The 17,373-nt window shown below is 40.9% G+C and overlaps 1 protein-coding gene across 1 annotated transcript in view; it reads left to right on the top strand.

The window, feature by feature from the left end:
- POLR3B (RNA polymerase III subunit B) overlaps positions 1-17,373 on the top strand; it is a 144,210-nt gene that overhangs the window by 105,060 nt on the left and 21,777 nt on the right. The window lies entirely within an intron of this gene.

Below are 17,373 nucleotides of genomic sequence, written 5' to 3'. Positions count from 1 at the left end.
GCTTAGCTTTAAGAACAACAGCAGCTAACACTTTTGTAGCACTAACTGTGTGCCTGGCTGCGTTCTCAGCACTTGACAGGTGGTAACTCATTTGATTCTCACACAGTTCTGAGAGGGAGGTAGCATCATTATCCATATTTTATAGATGAGGAAATAGAGGCATAGAGAGATTAATAGCTTGCTCAAGGTCACACAGTTGATGGGAGAACTGGCATTTGAACCTTGGCAGCTTGGCTCCACAGACCTAGCTCTTAATTACTAGGCCACACTGACTGTTAAGCAGTTAGCAATGTGCCTGGCACATAGTAAGTGCTCAAGAAGACCATCATTCTTTTGATATATACTTAAAATACATCACTTCTACTTTTCTACCTTGACTCTCACATTTGCTTATAAATTACTAGTGCGATATCTTCTTATTTTTAATTGGTTTGAAGATAACTGCACATTGTGTTTCTGCTGATTTTAAGTTTCTTTGCCAAGCAAGTATATCCATGTTCCAGTTCTCTTGGTCAAGTATACCCAGCCTTAGTTATCATTCTGCCAGTGAAATTATGTCAGACTAAGATATTCATTCATCAAAATCATTTTTAGTTCTGTTGACAGTAGCTAGATTATTTTAGCCTGTCAATATTGTTAAGAAATAATTGGTTCCATCTGTTAATGTGAATTTGACACCTGTAATTCATATAGTTCCCTGAGATACTAAATCTTAATGCCCTTTGAGTGTTTTTTAAAGTATCTTGAGTTTCTAACGTTTTATATGGCTTGACAGTAAAAAATCAAATTCTGTATATTGAAACTATTTCCCCTTTTCTCTTGGTCTTAACAGTTGCTGAGTCAATTATGGGGTAACCTTAACCTCATTTGTTAGGTCATTGTGGGGTAACCTTAACCTCATTTGTAGTCTCTATCTTACTTGGCCCCCTACTTGGACAAAAGCAAAGTTGATACTCTTCTTGTAAAATATTGACACTGGAAGCTTCACAAGAATGCACACCATAAGAGAATATCCCTTCTGAATCACTTTACAAGACTAAGGTACCCCAAATCCTTATGTCTTTATCCCATCAGGGTATTATGCAAAGAGTTGCAGACTAGCAGATATTTCAGTGGCTATGCAATGCGTTCTAACTCCACTAAACTTTTTTTTTTTCAAGTTCTGGATTACATGTGCAGAATGTGCAGTTTTGTTACATAGGTATACACGTGCCATGGTGGTTTGCTGCACCCATCAACTCATCACCTACATTAGGTATTTCTCCTAATGTTATCCGTCCCCTAGCCTCCCACCCCCAGCAGGCCCCAGTGTGTGATGTTCCCCTCCCTGTGTCCAAGTGTTCTCACCTGTGTCATAGTGCTCTCCCACCTATGAGTGAGAACATGCGGTGTTTGGTTTTCTGATCTTGTGACAGTTTGCTGAGAATGATGGTTTCCAGCTTCATCCATGCCCCTGCAAAGGACACGAACTCATCCATTTTTATGGCTGCATAGTATTCCATGGTGTATATGTGCCACATTTTCTTAACCTAGTCTATCATTGATGAACATTTGGGTTGGTTCCAAGTTGCTATTGTGAATAGTGCTGCAATAAACACACATGTGCATGTATCTTTATGGTAGAATAATGTATAATCCTTTGGGTATATGCCCAGTAATGGGATGGCTGGGTCAAATGGTATTTCTAGTTCTAGATGCTTGAGGAATCGCCACACTGTCTTCCGTAATGGCTGAACTAATTTACACTCCCACCAACAGTGTAAAAGTGTTCCTATTTTTCCACAACCACTCCAGCATCTGTTGTTTCCTTACTTTTTAATGATTGCCATTCTAACTGACATGAGATGGTATCTCATTGTGGTTTTGATTTGCATTTCACTAATGACCAGTGATGATGAGCATTTTTTCATGTGTCTGTTGGCTGCATAAATGTCTTCTTTTGAAAAGTGTCTGTTCATATCCTTTGCCCATTTTTTGATGGGGGTTGTTTGCTTTTTTCTTGTAAATTTGTTTAAGTCCTTTATAGATTCTGGATATTAGCCCTTTGTCAGATGGATAGATTGCAAACATTTTCTCCCATTCTGTAGTTTACCTGTTCATTCTGATGATAGTTTCTTTTGCTGTGCAGAAGCTGTTTAGTTTAATTAGGTCCCATTTGTCAATTTTGGCTTTTGTTGCCATTGCTTTTGGTGTTTTAGACATGAAATCTTTGCCCGTGCCTGTGTCCTGAATGGTATTGCCCAGGTTTTCTTCTAGGATTTTTATGGTCCTAGGTCTTACGTTTAGGTCTATGATCCATCTTGAGTTGATTTTCGTATAAGGTTTAAGGAAGGGGTACAGTTTCAGTTTTCTGCATATAGCTAGCCAGTTTTCCCAACACCGTTTATTAAATAGGGACTTTTCCCCATTGCTTGTACGTGTCAGGTTTGTCAAAGATCAGATGGTGGTAGATGTGTGGTGTTATTTCCGAGGACTCCATTCTGTTCCATTGGTCTAAATCTCTGTTTTGGTACTAGTACCATGCTGTTTTGGTTACTGTAGCCTTGTAGTATAGTTTGAAGTCAGGTAGCATGATGCCTTCAGCTTTGTTCTTCTTGCCCAGGATTGTCTTGGCTACGTGGGCTCTTTTTTGGTTCCATATGAATTTTAAAGTAGTTTTTTCCAGTTCTGTGAAGAAAGTCATTGGTAGCTTGAGGCGGGGGGCAGGGATAGTATTGAATCTATAAATTACTTTGGGCAGTAAGACCATTTTCCTGATATTGGTTCTTCCTATCCATGAGCATGAAATGTCTTTCCATTTGTTTGTGTCCTCTCTTATTTCCTTGAGCAGTGTTTTGTAGTTCTCCTTGAAGAGGTCCTTCACATCCCTTGGAAGTTATATTCCTAGGTATTTTATTATCTTAGTAGCAATTGTGAGTGGGAGTTCACTCATGATTTGGCTCTCTGTCTGTTATTGTTGTATAGAAATGCTTGTGATTTTTGCACAGTGATTTTGTATCCTGAGACTTTGCTGAAGGTTCTTATCAGCTTAAGGAGATTTTGGGCTGAGATGGGGTTTTCTAAATATAAAGTCATGTCATCCGCAAACAAAGAAAATTTGACTTCCTCTCTTCCTATCTGAATATACTTTGTTGCTTTCTCTTGCCTGATTGCCCTGGCCAGAACTTCCAATACTATGTTGAATAGGAGTGGTGAGAGAGGGCATCCTTGTGCCAGTTTTCAAAGGGAATGCTTCCAGTTTTTGGCCATTCAGTATATTGGCTGTGGGTTTGTCATAAATAGCTCTTATTATTTTGAGATATGTTCCATCAATACCTGGTTTATTGAGAGTTTTTAGCATGAAAGGCTGCTGAATTTTGTCGAAGGCCTTTTCTGCATCTATTGAGATAATCATGTGGTTTTTGTCATTGGATCTGTTTATGTGATGGCTTACGTTTATTGATTTGCGTATGTTGAACCAGCCTTGCATCCTAGGGGTGAAGCCAGCTTGATCGTGGTGGACAAGCTTTTTCACGTGCTGCTGGATTCGGTTTGCCAATATTTCGTTGAGGATTTTCGCATCAATGTTCATTGGGGATATTGGCCTGAAATTCTCTTTTTTTGTTGTGTCTCTGCCAGGCTTTGGTATCAGGATGATGCTGGCCTCATAAAATGAGTTAGGGAGGATTCCCTGTTTTTCTGTTGATTGGAATAGTTTCAGAAGGAATGGTACCAGCTCCTCTTTGCAACTCTGGTAGAATTTGGCTGTGAATCTGTCTGGTCCTGGACTTTTTTTGGTTGGTAGGCTATTAATTATTGCCTCAATTTCAGAACCTGTTATTGGTCTATTCAGAGATTCAGCTTCTTCCTGGTTTAGTCTTGGGAGGGTGTTTGTGTCCAGGAATCTATCCATTTCTTCTAGATTTTCTAGTTTATTTGCTTAGAGGTGTTTATAGTATTCTCTGATGGTAGTTTGTATTTCTGTGGGATGGGTGGTGATATCCCCTTTACCATTTTTTATTGCATGTATTTTATTCTTCTCTCTTTTCTTCTTATTAGTCTTGCTAGCGATCTATCTATTTGGTTGATCTTTTCAAAATACCAGGTCCTGGATTCATTGATTTTTTTTTGACGGCTTTTTTGTGTCTCTATCATCTTCAGTTCTTTCTGATCTTAGTTATTTCTTGCCTTCTGCTAGCTTTTGAATTTGTTTGCTCTCGCTTCTCTAGTTCTTTTAATTGTGATGTTAGGGTGTCGATTTTAGATCTCTCCTGCTTTCTCTTGTGGGCATTTAGTGCTATAAATTTACCTCTACACACTGCTTTAAATGTATCCCAGAGATTCTGGTACATTGTGTCTTTGTTCTCATTGGTTTCAAAGAACATCTTTATTTCTGCCTTCATTTCGTTATTTACCCAGTAGTCATTCAGGAGCAGGTTGTTCAGTTTCCATGTAGTTGTGCGGTCTTGAGTGAGTTTCTTAATCCTGAGTTCTAATTTGATTGCCCTGTGGTCTGAGAGACAGTTTGTTGTGATTTCTGTTCTTTTACATTTACTGAGGAGTGTTTTACTCCCTATTATGTGGTCAGTTTTAGAATAAGTGTGATGTGGTGCTGAGAAGAATGTATATTCTGTTGATTTGGGGTGGAGAGTTCTGTAGATATCTATTGGGTCCATTTGGTCCAGAGCTGAGTTCAAGGCCTGGATATCCTTGTTAAGTTTCTGTCTCATTAATCTGTCTAATATTGACAGTGGGGTGGTAGTCTCCCATTATTATTGTGTGGGAGTCTAAGTCTCTTTGTAGGTCTCTAAGAACTTGCTTTATGAATCTGGGTGCTCCTGTATTGGGTGCATATATATTTAGGATAGTTAGCTCTTCTTGTTGAATTGACCCCTTCACCATTATGTAATGGTCTTCTTTGTCTCTTTGATTTTTGTTTGTTTAAAGTCTGTTTTATCAGAGACCAGGATTGCAACCCCTGCTTTTTTTTGCTTTTCATTTGCTTGGTAGATCTTCCTCCATCCCTTTATTTTGAGCCTATGTGTGTCCTTGCATGCGAGATGGGTCTCCTGAATACAGCACACTGATGGGTCTTGACTCTATCCAGTCTGCCAGTCTGTATATTTTAACTGGGGCATTTAGCCCCAGCATTTAATGTTAATATTGTTATGTGTGAATTTGATCCTGTCATTATGATGCTCACTGGTTATTTCACCCGTTAATTGATGCAGTTTCTTCCTAGCATCGATGCTCTTTACAATTTGGCATGTTTTTGCAGTGGCTGGTACCGGTTGTTCCTTTCCTTGTTGAGTGCTTCCTTCAGGAGCTCTTGTAAGCAGGCCTGTTGGTCACAAAATCTCTCAGCGTTTGCTTGTCTGTAAAGGATTTTATTTCTCCTTCACTTATGAAGCTTAGTCTGGCTGGATATGAAATTCTGGGTTGAAAATTCTTTCCTTTAAGAATGTTGAATATTGGCCCCTACTCTCTTCTGGTCTGTAGGGTTTCTGCAGAGAGATCTGCTCTTAGTCTTATGGGCTTCCCTTTGTGGGTAACCTGACCTTTCTCTCTGGCTGCCCTTAACACTTTTTGCTTCATTTCAACCTTGGTGAATATGACAGTTATGTGTCTTGGGGTTGCTCTTCTCAAGGAGTATCTTTGTGGTGTTCTCTGTATTTCCTGAATTTGAATGTTGGCCTGCCTTGCTAGGTTGGGGAAGTTCTCCTGGATAATATCCCGAAGAGTGTTTTCTAACTTGGTTCCCTTCTCCCCATCACTTTCAGATACACCAATCAAACGTAGATTTGGTCTTTTCACATAGTCTCATATTTCTTGGAGGCTTTGTTCGTTTCTTGTCACTCTTTTTTCTCTAATCTTGTCTTCTTGCTTTATTTCATTAATTTGATCTTCAGTCACTGATATCCTTTCTTCTGCTTGATCGAATTGGCTATTGAAGCTTGTGCATGAGTCACGAAGTTCTCATACTGTGGTTTTTAGCTGCATCAGGTCATTTAAGCTCTTCTCTACACTGGTTGTTCTAGTTAGCCATTTGTCTAATCTTTTTTCAGGTTTTTAGGTTCCTTGTGATGGGTTAGAACTTCCTCCTTTAGCTCGGAGAAGTTTGTTATTACCGACCTTCTGAAGCCTACTTCTGTCAACTCGTCAAACTCATTCTCCATCCAGCTTTGTTCCCTTGCTGGTGAGGAGTTGTGTTCCTTTGGAGGAGAAGAGGTGTTCTGGTTTTTGGAATTTTCAGCCTTTCTGCTCTGGTTTCTCCCCATCTTTATGGTTTTATCTACCTTCAGTCTTTGATGTTGGTGACCTACGGGTGGGGTTTTGGTCTCGATGTCCTTTTTGTTGATGTTGATGCTATTCCTTTCTGTTTGTTAGTTTTCTTTCTAACAGTCAGGTCCCTCAGCTGCAGGTCTGTTGGAGTTTACTGGAGGTCCACTCCAGACACTGTTTGCCTGGGTATCACCAGTGGAGGCTACAGAACAGCAAATACTGCTGCCTGATCCTTCCTCTGGAGGCTTCGTCCCAGCGGGGCACCTGCCTGTATGAGGTGTCTGTCAGCCCCTCCTGGGAGGTGTCTCCCAGTCAGGCTACATGGGGCTGAGGGACCTACTTGAGGAGGCAGTCTGTCCGTTATCAGCTCAAACACCATGCTGGGAGAACCACTGCTCTCTTCAAAGTTGTCAGGCAGTGATGTTTAAGTCTGGAGAAGCTGTCTGCTGCCTTTTGTTCAGATGTGCCTTGCCCTCAGAGGTGGAATCTAGAAAGGCAGTAGGCCTTGCTGAGCTGCGGTGGGCTCCACCCAGTTTGAGCTTCCCTGCCGCTTTGTTTACACTGTGAGCATAGAACTGCCTCCTCAAGCCTCAGCTATTGTGGATGACCCTCCCCACTCCTCGCTCCACAGTCCCAGATCAATCTCAGACTGCTGCACTAGCAGTGAGCAAGGCTTCGTGGGCATGGGACCTGCCAAGCCAGGCATGAGAGGGGATCTCCTGATCTGCTGGCTGCGAAGACCATGGGGAAAGCGCAGTATTTGGGCAGGAGTATACCGCTCCTCCAGGTACAGTTACTCATGGCTTCCCTTGGCTAGGAAAGGGAAATTCCCTGACCCCTTGCGCTTCCTGGGTGAGGTGACGCCCCACCCTGCTTCAGCTCACCCTCCGTGAGTTGCACCCACTGTCCAGCAAGTCCCAGTGAGATGAACCAGGTACCTCAGTTGGAAATGCAGAAATCACCCATCTTCTGTGTCAGTCTCACTGGGAGCTGTAGACTGGAGCTGTTCCTATTTGGCCATCTTGGACACAACCAGTCTGCATTAAACTTCTTAAAGACAGAGACTATGTCTTTGTATGCTCCATAAAGCCCAATAAGGCCTTTCTCATACATGACACTTAATAGATAGTAGATAATAGGTGAGTTCACAATGTTTATGAATGAATGAGTGAATGAATTAATAAATTGGAGGTAGGGAAGTGATGGGGGTAGATTCTCTACTGTTGATGGATTGATTTTATTCAGGTTTTAATCTGTCCACTATGTGTGAGTACGTGTATGTGTATAGACAAAGCAGTGCTTTTTTTTTTTTTTTTTTTTTGAGACAGAGTCTCACTATCACCTAGGCTGGAGTGCAGTGGCTCAATCTCAGCTCACTGCAGCTTCCACCTCCCGGGTTCAAGTGATTCTTCTGCCTCAGCATCCCCCATTAGCTGGGACTATAGGCATGCGCTACCATGGCTGGCTAATTTTTAGTATTTTTAATAGAGATGGAGTTTCACCATATTGCCCAGGCTGGTCCCAAATTCCTCAGCTCAGGCAGTCCATCTACCTCAGCCTCCCCAAGTGCTGGAATTACAGACGTGAGCTACTGTGCCCGGCCAAAGCAGTGCTTTTAAAAGTGAAAACGACACACCTACTTCGTAAGCTCCTGAAAATACAGATGTCTAGGTAAAATGTCAGGAAGGTCTTTGTGCTATATAGCATTTTTTTAGACTGTTAATATGATTGGTATAATGTTCATTAACAGGCATGCTTTCTAATTTGCAGTGATCTGAAACAGCAGATTTTAGAGAGCTGTTCAGTCTCAGGGGAGCTTTGACTTGTATGTCTCTTTACAAAACTGAAAGAGTCCTCCTGGGTCTAGCTGACCTTTCCCTTGTAGTGAGGAGTTTGTCTTGCTACTTTTTTTTTCCAGATGGCTTTTAATCCAAGGGTAAAAACCTTCTGATTAGCCTAGATTCCCTTAATAGTCCCTTCTCTTACAGCTTCATCAAATTTATGTTAAAGATTGGGGAAAAAACAAGCAAACAAACAAAAAGTAGGTGGTGTAAACTTTAACAGAGTAATAGAAGGATTGACATGGGACTCGTAACTGGACATAATTTTTATTTCTCTTAAGTATAATTTTATTATTAAATAATAAATGCACATTGTTTTAAAAGGTCAAACAGAACAAGAAGGGGTTCTTTGTACAAAAAAACCCATCAGTCCTTGTCTCTCCTCCTGACCCAACTTTGGTTAGGTATAAAATTCTAGGTTGAAAATTGTTTTCCCTAAGGATTTTGGTGGCCTTGCCACATCATCATCTAGATTCCACGTAAATTGTAATGTCACTCTTCTTCCTGGTTTTTTTGTGCCCTGTTTCTCTTTTTCCCTGCTTACCTCTCTCCTACTTTATTCCTTTCTCTCTGGAAACTTTTACTGTCTTCTTCCCTTCCTGAAATTCTGAAATTTCTTAGGCCCTTTTTTCATTCCTTGTGCTGGGAAATTGGACACCCTCGCATTCTGGAGGTTTAAGTTCCTTTAGTTCTAGGACATTTTCTTATATTTATTTAGTTAATAATTTCCTCTTCCTCATTTTCCCCATACCCTTTCTGGTTTTCTTAGTGGTCAAATATTGGAACTTCCAGATTGATGCTCCAGTTTTCTTATCTTTTTGCCCTCTTCTTGTTTTTCTTTTAGGAGATTTGATCAATGTTATTTTTCAGATTTTTTAAACCTATCATATTTTAAATTTCTAATTAAATGTTTAAAGTTAATTTATATTCTTATAGCAAGAAATATGTAATTTTAGTTGTCTCTGAATTTTAGTTTTTTGGTTTTTCTTTTTAGTTTTCTTCTGTTTCTAATCTTCTTTCTTTCCTTTTTTCTTTCTCTCTCTCACTCTTTCTTTTTCTTTCTTTCTTTCGCAGTATCTTGCTCTGCTCTGTCACCCAGGATGGAGTGCAGTGGCACGATCACAGCTCACTGCATCCTCAACCTCCTGGGCTCAAGCGATCCTTCCATCTCAGCCTCCGGAGTAGCTGGACTACAGGCATGCACCACCATGCCTGGCTAATTTTTGGGTTTTTTTTTTTTTTTTTTGGCTTTTTGTTTTTTATTTATAGAGACTGGGTATTGCCGTATTACCCAGGCTGGTCTCGAACTCCTAGGCTCAAGCAATCCACCTGCCTCAGCTTCCCAAAGTGGCATTTGAACCTTGGGATTACAGGTGTGAGATTACAGGCATGAGCCACTGTGCCTGGCCATTTCTATCTTTCGATAGGATTTTCCTCCCCTATTTGTTTTAGTGTCTGATTTGTTGTTGTTGGAGGCTTTCCTCTAATACCTGGAATACCCCTGAACCCTAGAAAGCATTTGAAAGCTCTATGTGGATAGAACTTGTTGACTAGTGAATATCATTGTAGGGTGGTCAGGTAGTGAACCTCTTTATTGTTGGTGCCATTCAGTTTCAACATACTAGGATCTTTGTACCTCCTGCCTGAAGGTTGGAGCTGGAATGAGGGTGGGGACAGTGCTTAAGTCTGTCAGCTGACCTCCAGGAGTCAGGCAGGGGCAGGGACTGGAGCTTACTCTTCAGTGTATGGACTTTTAATTCCTCTGTATCAAGCTTTTGACCAGCCCGCCCTCTGCTGTACTTGCTACCCTTGGGTCTCAGATCAAGTACTCAAGTAGTGGTTACTCAAGTAAGAGTTGGGGGAGAAGTGTAGTTTCCTGGCTGTATGGGCTAGGGAATACAGAGAACTGACAATTTCTTATATAGACATTTATTTATACAAATATTTGTTAAGTCTGGTACTATTCTAGGCTCTGGTGACAGGCAGTAAAGAAAATAGATTAAAGTTCCAACCGTTGTGGAGCTTGTGTTCTTGTGGGCAAGAAGGAAAATAGTAAGTGCTGAGGGAATGATGTGTCATGAGATAAGAAAAGATTGAAAGCTGGGAAGGGGGATGGGAATCATGTTGGGGGAGGGCATGTGGTTAGTGATTCAGAGTTTAGGCAGAGTGGTTGGGGAACAACAGCATGTTGAAAAGATGGCATTGAGTAAAGCCCTGAGAGAAGTAAGGGGGTGAGCCCTCTCTGGCTGAAGAGCATTTGAGGTGAAGGCTTTGCGGCTGTAGCTCACCTAACAGAAAACCAGCAAGGAGGCCCCATGGCTGGAGCAGAGTGAGAGGTGAGGAGGCAGCCATGAGGCTCATAGGTCACAGCAGGAACTTTGGCTTTTATTCTGAGGGAGAGGGAAGCCACTGGAGAAGGGGTTTGAGCTGGTGAGAGATAATCTGACTGACACTGGCTGCTGTGTTCAAAGAAACTGCAGTGGTGCCAGTTCAAAAGCTACGTGAGAGTTGGAGGTGGGCTGGGAAAGCATAACGATGAGGAATTGGTGAGAAAGGATCAGAGTCTGGACACATTTTGAAAGTAGAGTCTCCTGGAATTGCTGATGGATTGGTCGGCTTTGACTCAGTCCTCTTGCTTTCAGCTTCGCACCTCACACTGCCTTTTGCAATACTAGTACTTCGTGTCTGTGTCTTCTGAGCCTTCCCAGGAATCGGGTGGGTGAGTGGGGGTTGCACCAAAGGCCGCATCAGCTCACCTCTTCACACCTCATCTGCAGGGACTTAGGATTACTCTTCTGTTACTTTTCTTTCCTCTCTTTATCAGCTTTCAAAGTTGTAAAATTATCTCATGCCCACTGATAACTGTGCCTATTCTTTCTCCTTACACGTAGGTTTACACCTTAAGTTTTAAAAACTCAGTGAGGTATAGAGAAGCGGTGTTGATAAACACGTGTTTCATCTGTCATGTTTAACTAGAAATCTGTTTATCATTTGAGAATATTCAACACAAGAATGTTTAGTGAATGTGCTTGATTTTTTTCAATGCAATTTATAGAACTGAAAATTATTTTAATAAAAGATGAGAAGGATTTTCAGGGCACTAACCTTTTGTTTCCTGACCAGAGTCTTGCCTCTAAGACTTCTTCGGTCTTTTTTTTTTGTTTACTTTAATCATTTCTAGATTGAAAATTAATTTTAAAATGTTTAAAGCTCACACCCTGAGAATTATGATATAAATGCTAACAATCATGAGAGAAGCATTAATCATAGTTTGTCAGCTCTTATCTGAAAATAACTTATCTTTTTTCTGGATCATTTTTGTAACTAAGGTCTACAACTTTGATCCTCTTCTTGAATGTCACCCATCTGAAGCCAGAGGCGTGACAGTAGCAAAAGTCTATTTTTTGAAATTTTATTAATAAAATTCTAAAGATTCAAAGATACCAATAGTTTTATTAAAATAAATGTATATGTTGTTAAATATCCAGAATACCTTGTTGGCTAACTTAGTGTATTCCATTTTCACACTGCTATAAAGAAATACCTCAGACTGCATAATTTATAAAGAAAAGAGGTTTAACTGGCTCACAACTCTGCAGGCTGTACAGGAAGCATGGCTGGGAAGGCCTCAGGAAAGTTATAATCATGGCAGAAAGCAACAGGGAAGCAGGCACATCTTACACAGCAAGAGCAGGAGGAAGAGAGAGAAGAGGGAGGTGCTACACACTTTCAAACAACCAGTTCCCGTGAGAACTCACTCACTATCATGAGAACAGCAAGCGGGAAATCCACCCCACGATCCAATCTCCTCCCACCAGGTCCCTCCTCCAACACTGGGGATTTGACACGAGATTTGGGTGGGGACACAAATCTAAACCATATCACTTAGGTAAGTATACTTTAGGTTCATTGAGAGTAGGAAACATGCCCTGCTGATTTACTTAACCCCAAAGCACCCAGCATAGCACTTCGCATATAACATGGTATCCACTTATGGTGTTTGAGGAATCCTTTATTAAATAAAGGATTTTACATATTCTTTGGCCTTATTGGAAATTGTACTGACATAACAAGCCAAACTCATTACTCCCAGAATAAGTGTAATTTATTCTTCCTAGTAAATACCAGAAATGAGATGCCTCATTTTTATCTAAACTGGCACCAGGAGTTTCGATACTTGAGACTCGTAGCTTCCCAACCCTAACTGGTCACACAGGCTCACTAAAGCTTCTTCAACCATAATAACTAAATATAGTCATCCCTCAGTATATGCTGGGAATTGGTTCCAGGACCCCTGCACATATTCAAGTCCCACAGTTGGACCTGTAGAACCCAAATATATGAAAAGTTGTCTCTCTGTGTAGAAGGGCTCACATTCCACAAATGCTGTATTTTCTATTCACATTTCATTGAAGAAAAATCCCCATATAAGTGGAGCTACACAGTTAAGACCTGTGTTATTCAAGGGTCAACTGTGTACATGCCCCCCCACGTCCACCAGGGGCACAAATGAGAACCTGCCTTGACAGCCCCAGGGAAACCTATTCGGTCATATTTAAGTCACTGTTGTGGGCTCAAAACTGTGTGGGGCACCTTAGGGGATAGAAAGGAAATGAATCCCTTGACTAATGCCCATGAGGAGTTGACTGACACCTGAAGCAAAAAGATCAATATGAAGGATTACATAGTTAAATGCTAAATTATATGGGAGAAACCACTAAAAATATAGAGGTTTAGAGTTTAGTATAGATAGGAATAGAATCTTAGAGTTTGAAAAGTCCTTTTAGAAGTCCAGTCTAAATCCATCTTCTAGTATAAGAGTTCTTTTTAGATTATCTTTGGCAGATGGTTTTCCATGTTCATTGTGGCCTGTGAAGAGAGGCCCTTGCTATTTTCTGAGGCAGCCTCTTCTATAGTAGCACTGTGCTGATGGTTTTCTTGAGTCAGAAGTGCTCAAGAGTTAGTAAGAGTGCTGAAGAGTCTATAAGTTACTGCAGTTAGTCCTGCCTTGTCTTGTGGGCCATACTGAATGAACACATTACCTTTTCATCACAACCACCCTCTGTTCAGTATTTAAAGAAAGCCCTTGGATTGAGGAAAAGTATAGCAGAGAGAGAAAGGTCTTGAATTCTAACTAGGTGAGCTATTTTGTCCCTTTATGCCTTGGCCTCCTTGATACTAATATGTAAAAGCAGGGAACACAGTGCCTGATGCACAGGCAGCAGGCCGTAAAGGTGAGCTGCGGGCAGGTCTGTCTTGGGTCTTCCTTTGCAGGCTGCTTGCAAAGGAAGGCTTCAGATACTAGATGGGGTTCAGGCTTAGAGGGCTTTGATAAAGATGTGAAAGAAAAACGGGACAGCAGAGAAGAACAAATCAATGGACTTGACTGACTGAAATAAAGACAGCATAAAGAAGAAAAACCACAGGGACTGTGGTTTTAAATCCTGGTAAATGATGGCACCAATCACAAAGCATTTGTGTCTCATTGACTTGAGATGATGAGATGATGGAAAATCACCTCAAGTGCTTATATTGTTGATTAATTCATCCATTTATTGAGCTTTCACTGTGTACCAAGTACTGTTCTAGATATTGGAAATACAGAGGTAAACAAGACTGATGGGGTCTCCGTTCTCCCAGGGTTTGTGTTCTCCTGGAGGAGAAAACAGACAGAAAAGAAGTAAACAAAAATATAAACCCCAGCTACTCAGAAGGCTGAGGCAGGAGGATCACTTGATCCCAGGAGTTTGAGACCAGCCTGGGCAGTATAACAAGACTCCATTTCAAGAAAAAAAAATGTGTAAACAAAAATATAAACAGGATAATTTAAGGTAATGATAAGTGCCATATATGAAGAATGATGTAAAAGAATGGATGGTTTAGATGTGGAGGTGTGTACTTTAGATTATGATAAGGAACAGCCTCTTGCAGGAAGCGACACTGAGCTGAGACATGAAGGATACAAAGGAGCCAGCCAAGCAAAAGTCTGGGAGGATTTAGTTGTAGGCAGAGAGAACCATTAGGGTAAGAGTTCTGAGGCACAAATGAGCTTGGTATATTCAAGGAATAGAAAAAAGGCCAGTCTGGTCAGGCATATGCCTGACAAGGAGTGTAGTATGAGACTTGTGGAGTGAGAGGATGAGGATGGTGGCATATCCTGTAGGGCCTTTTGGCTAAAAGAAAGGAGATTGGACTTTACTCCAGATATGCTGGGAACCAATAGAACTGTTGGATGGTGGGTATCTTGGTCCATTTTCTGCTGCTATGACAAAATACCACTGACTGGATAATTTATAAATAAAAAAAGTTTATTCGGCTTATGGTTCTAAAGACTTGGAAGTTGAGGAGCATGGCACCAGCATCTGGAGAGGATCATCCCGTGGCAGACAGGCAGAGGGGCAGGAGAGCTTGCTTTTTTAACAAAACCAGTCCTGAGATAACTAACCCACATCTGTAATAATGGCATTAATCCATTCATGGGAATGGAGTCCTTATGACCTAACCACCTCTTAAAGGCCACGTATCAATTAAATCTCAACATGAGTTTTGGTGGGTATGTACAAACCATAGCAATGAATGTAAGCAAAGGAGTGACAAGATCTAACTTACAACTTCTAGAGCTCACTGTGGATTCTATATGAAAAGTGGATTGGAAGGGGCAAGGAAGGGGGCAGGGAGACCATTGCAGGGGTCCAGGCAAGAAAGGCTGGTGACTTGGACTAGGACAGCAGCAGTGGAGAAATAGAGAGAAGTGACTGGATTCTGGACATACCCTGGAGATAGAGCCAACAGGACTCGCTTACAGCTTGGATGGATGTTGCGAGAGGAAAATACAGGATTTAAGGATGAAGTTTGTGGCCTGAGCAACTGATAATGCTGTTTACCAAGATGGGATCGATTGGGTAAAGAATAGTTTTTTGGCATTAGACAAGGGTAGAGGTTGCGAGTTTGGGCCTCAGGTTGAAACGCCTGTCTTCTCCAAGTGAAGATATTAGGTTGGCAACTGGGTATAGAGTCTAGAGCTCCAGGGAGAGATTTGGGCTAGAGAAAAAATTGAGGAATCATTTGCATGCTGTTTATCTCCACATTTATAATATTCTACTTTTTGCATATTGATCATTTATAAGCACTTTTATCTATATTTCATCCTTTAACTGGTACAGTTCCAGTTTGTGTTGTTATTCCTACTATAAAGAGTAAGGAGACTGAGGCTCAGGGAGGTGAGTAGCATGCCTCCTATAGCTTGGTGCTGGCAGAGCCTGCATTTGAATCCAGGGTTTTGATTCCAAGTATATTGCCCATTTGGTTAAATCTGGTTAAAGGTGGCTCTTTTCTCTTCTTATATCTTACTCTGCTCCTGAGATTGCCATATACGCAGAGATTTCTCATTGGAAAGACACCACCTTTCCTGAGGATGAATTCTGCTGTTTCTTAGTATTATTTTCTGTCTCCTCCTTAAGATGGGCATCTTCTCAAAATTCCCATTCTTCCTGGATAAGCAGCTTTACAGCTGCCACAAATCCAGAATAAATACTACTCTCATACAGCGTGTCACAGAAATGCCTGCCAAGGCCCCATATTAAGATGTACTCCTAAAATAAAGCTGTATTTTCTGGTGTCCCTTTCCTTCTAAACTCAGCTTATTGTAAAACACTATCCCCACTCCCTTCTTTAACTGGTCCTCTGGTCAGGCTTTAGTGGCCTTGTGTAAAATTCAAAATCTATCAGGATTTTAAACAGATGTAAAAGGAAGTCAGTTTTTGAGCCCTCAACTTTGACAGTTCTCCCGATTTATTTGGCTAGATGTGATAGTTAAAGCCACAAAAGAGGGCACTTGAAGAAAATGTTTTGGCCACAGTGATTGCAGTTAGTGCACTTGGAACCTTCAGATGCACAGATGGCAGGTGTCTGTAAGGAGCCACACAATAACCCAGCCCTTAGTGTGGGCCCAAAGGGGGACTGCATCAGGCCTAAAGGAGTTGGATATTGGCAAGTAAAATGTGAGCGAAACAGAAAATGTAGTCCACAACATCAGCTATGCTATTTGTAGTTGTCATGAAATGAGCTGATAAAAATTTCAAAGTGTTGAGTTTTCAGGGTACATGTGTCACACCACGATTCCTGCAGAGATTTGTTTGTTTGTTTATTTGTTTCTGTTTGGGTCCGGATACATGCCAGAATAAAAGCAGTGGTTAGTTGAACTTCGTTCTTAATCCTGAGATGTAGAATTGTTTGGAAATCCTGTTTTTTATTTTGTAGCATGTCCTGCAAGTTGACGCATATGTATTATATATGAGAAAATTTTAAAATTATTTTGATTTAATATACCTTTGTGCACATTCTTTTTCTCTCTCCATTTAGAGCATTAAATGTATTGTTCTGGGTGTTCAGAAAGTAACATGGCCCTGCAGATTGTCTGATTTTTGTCTTTTCTTAAAAGTTTACTTTAACAAAGCTGTCGTTAGGCATTCTTTTTTTACATTAATTGTGTGTAGATCACATTTCTGTGCCCAATGTCTCTTCAGATACCCTCTCTAACAATTAAAGGAGACTTGAAAGTTTAGTTTCACAGAACATGTGCATCTGTCCTGCTCAAGCCTGATCACTTCAAAGGTGGTAGGATAATTAGTAGCTAAATGAAACAAACATGAAGAGGAAGCGGAACAGTGGTAGTTATGTGCCGCATGTGATCACAGAGCTCATGGAGAAGACTGAAGGGAGCAGAATGCATGGATAAACTGGAATAAGGGAGTCAATACTGAGTACCTGGGAATCAACATCAGTGCTGCATGATAAGCAAAGATTGAATGCAGTTGGTCAGAGAAGGCCCACTGGAGAAGTGAAAATGTTTTATCAGTTACAGATGGACAGAGTCAATAAGCAGCATCACCTTCTGTAACCTCAAAAGTGGAGGAGGACTAAGCAGAGAACCAAGTAATGAGGAACCATATTTTGTAAAGAAGGTGGCATCACAATTAACATAGACTACTGTGGGCTCAGAAGCAGGCAGGATTCATTCACAATGTACTTTTTCGATGAGGGCATTTCAATACAGTCTTCTACTGAGACTTTCAAAGAATCTTAATGAAGTACAACCTTCCTTTGGGCATTGTGAGGTCAGTTATATACCTTATCAGTAAATGTACAATGAGTCGGCACCCCCCAAAAGAGCTGGACCTTTGATCAAGAATCTCTAGAGTCGTTCATCCTTTAGTAGTATGCAAAATGCTGTCCAAAATGAAATTATTTAGTAATAACCTTCTATACTCCA

The sequence above is a fragment of the Rhinopithecus roxellana genome, chromosome 10 (genome assembly GCF_007565055.1).
Source record: "Rhinopithecus roxellana isolate Shanxi Qingling chromosome 10, ASM756505v1, whole genome shotgun sequence".
NCBI classification, from domain to species: Eukaryota; Metazoa; Chordata; class Mammalia; order Primates; family Cercopithecidae; genus Rhinopithecus; species Rhinopithecus roxellana.
The sequence above is the reverse complement of the archived record's forward strand: the minus strand, read 5'-3'. Positions and strand labels throughout refer to the sequence as shown.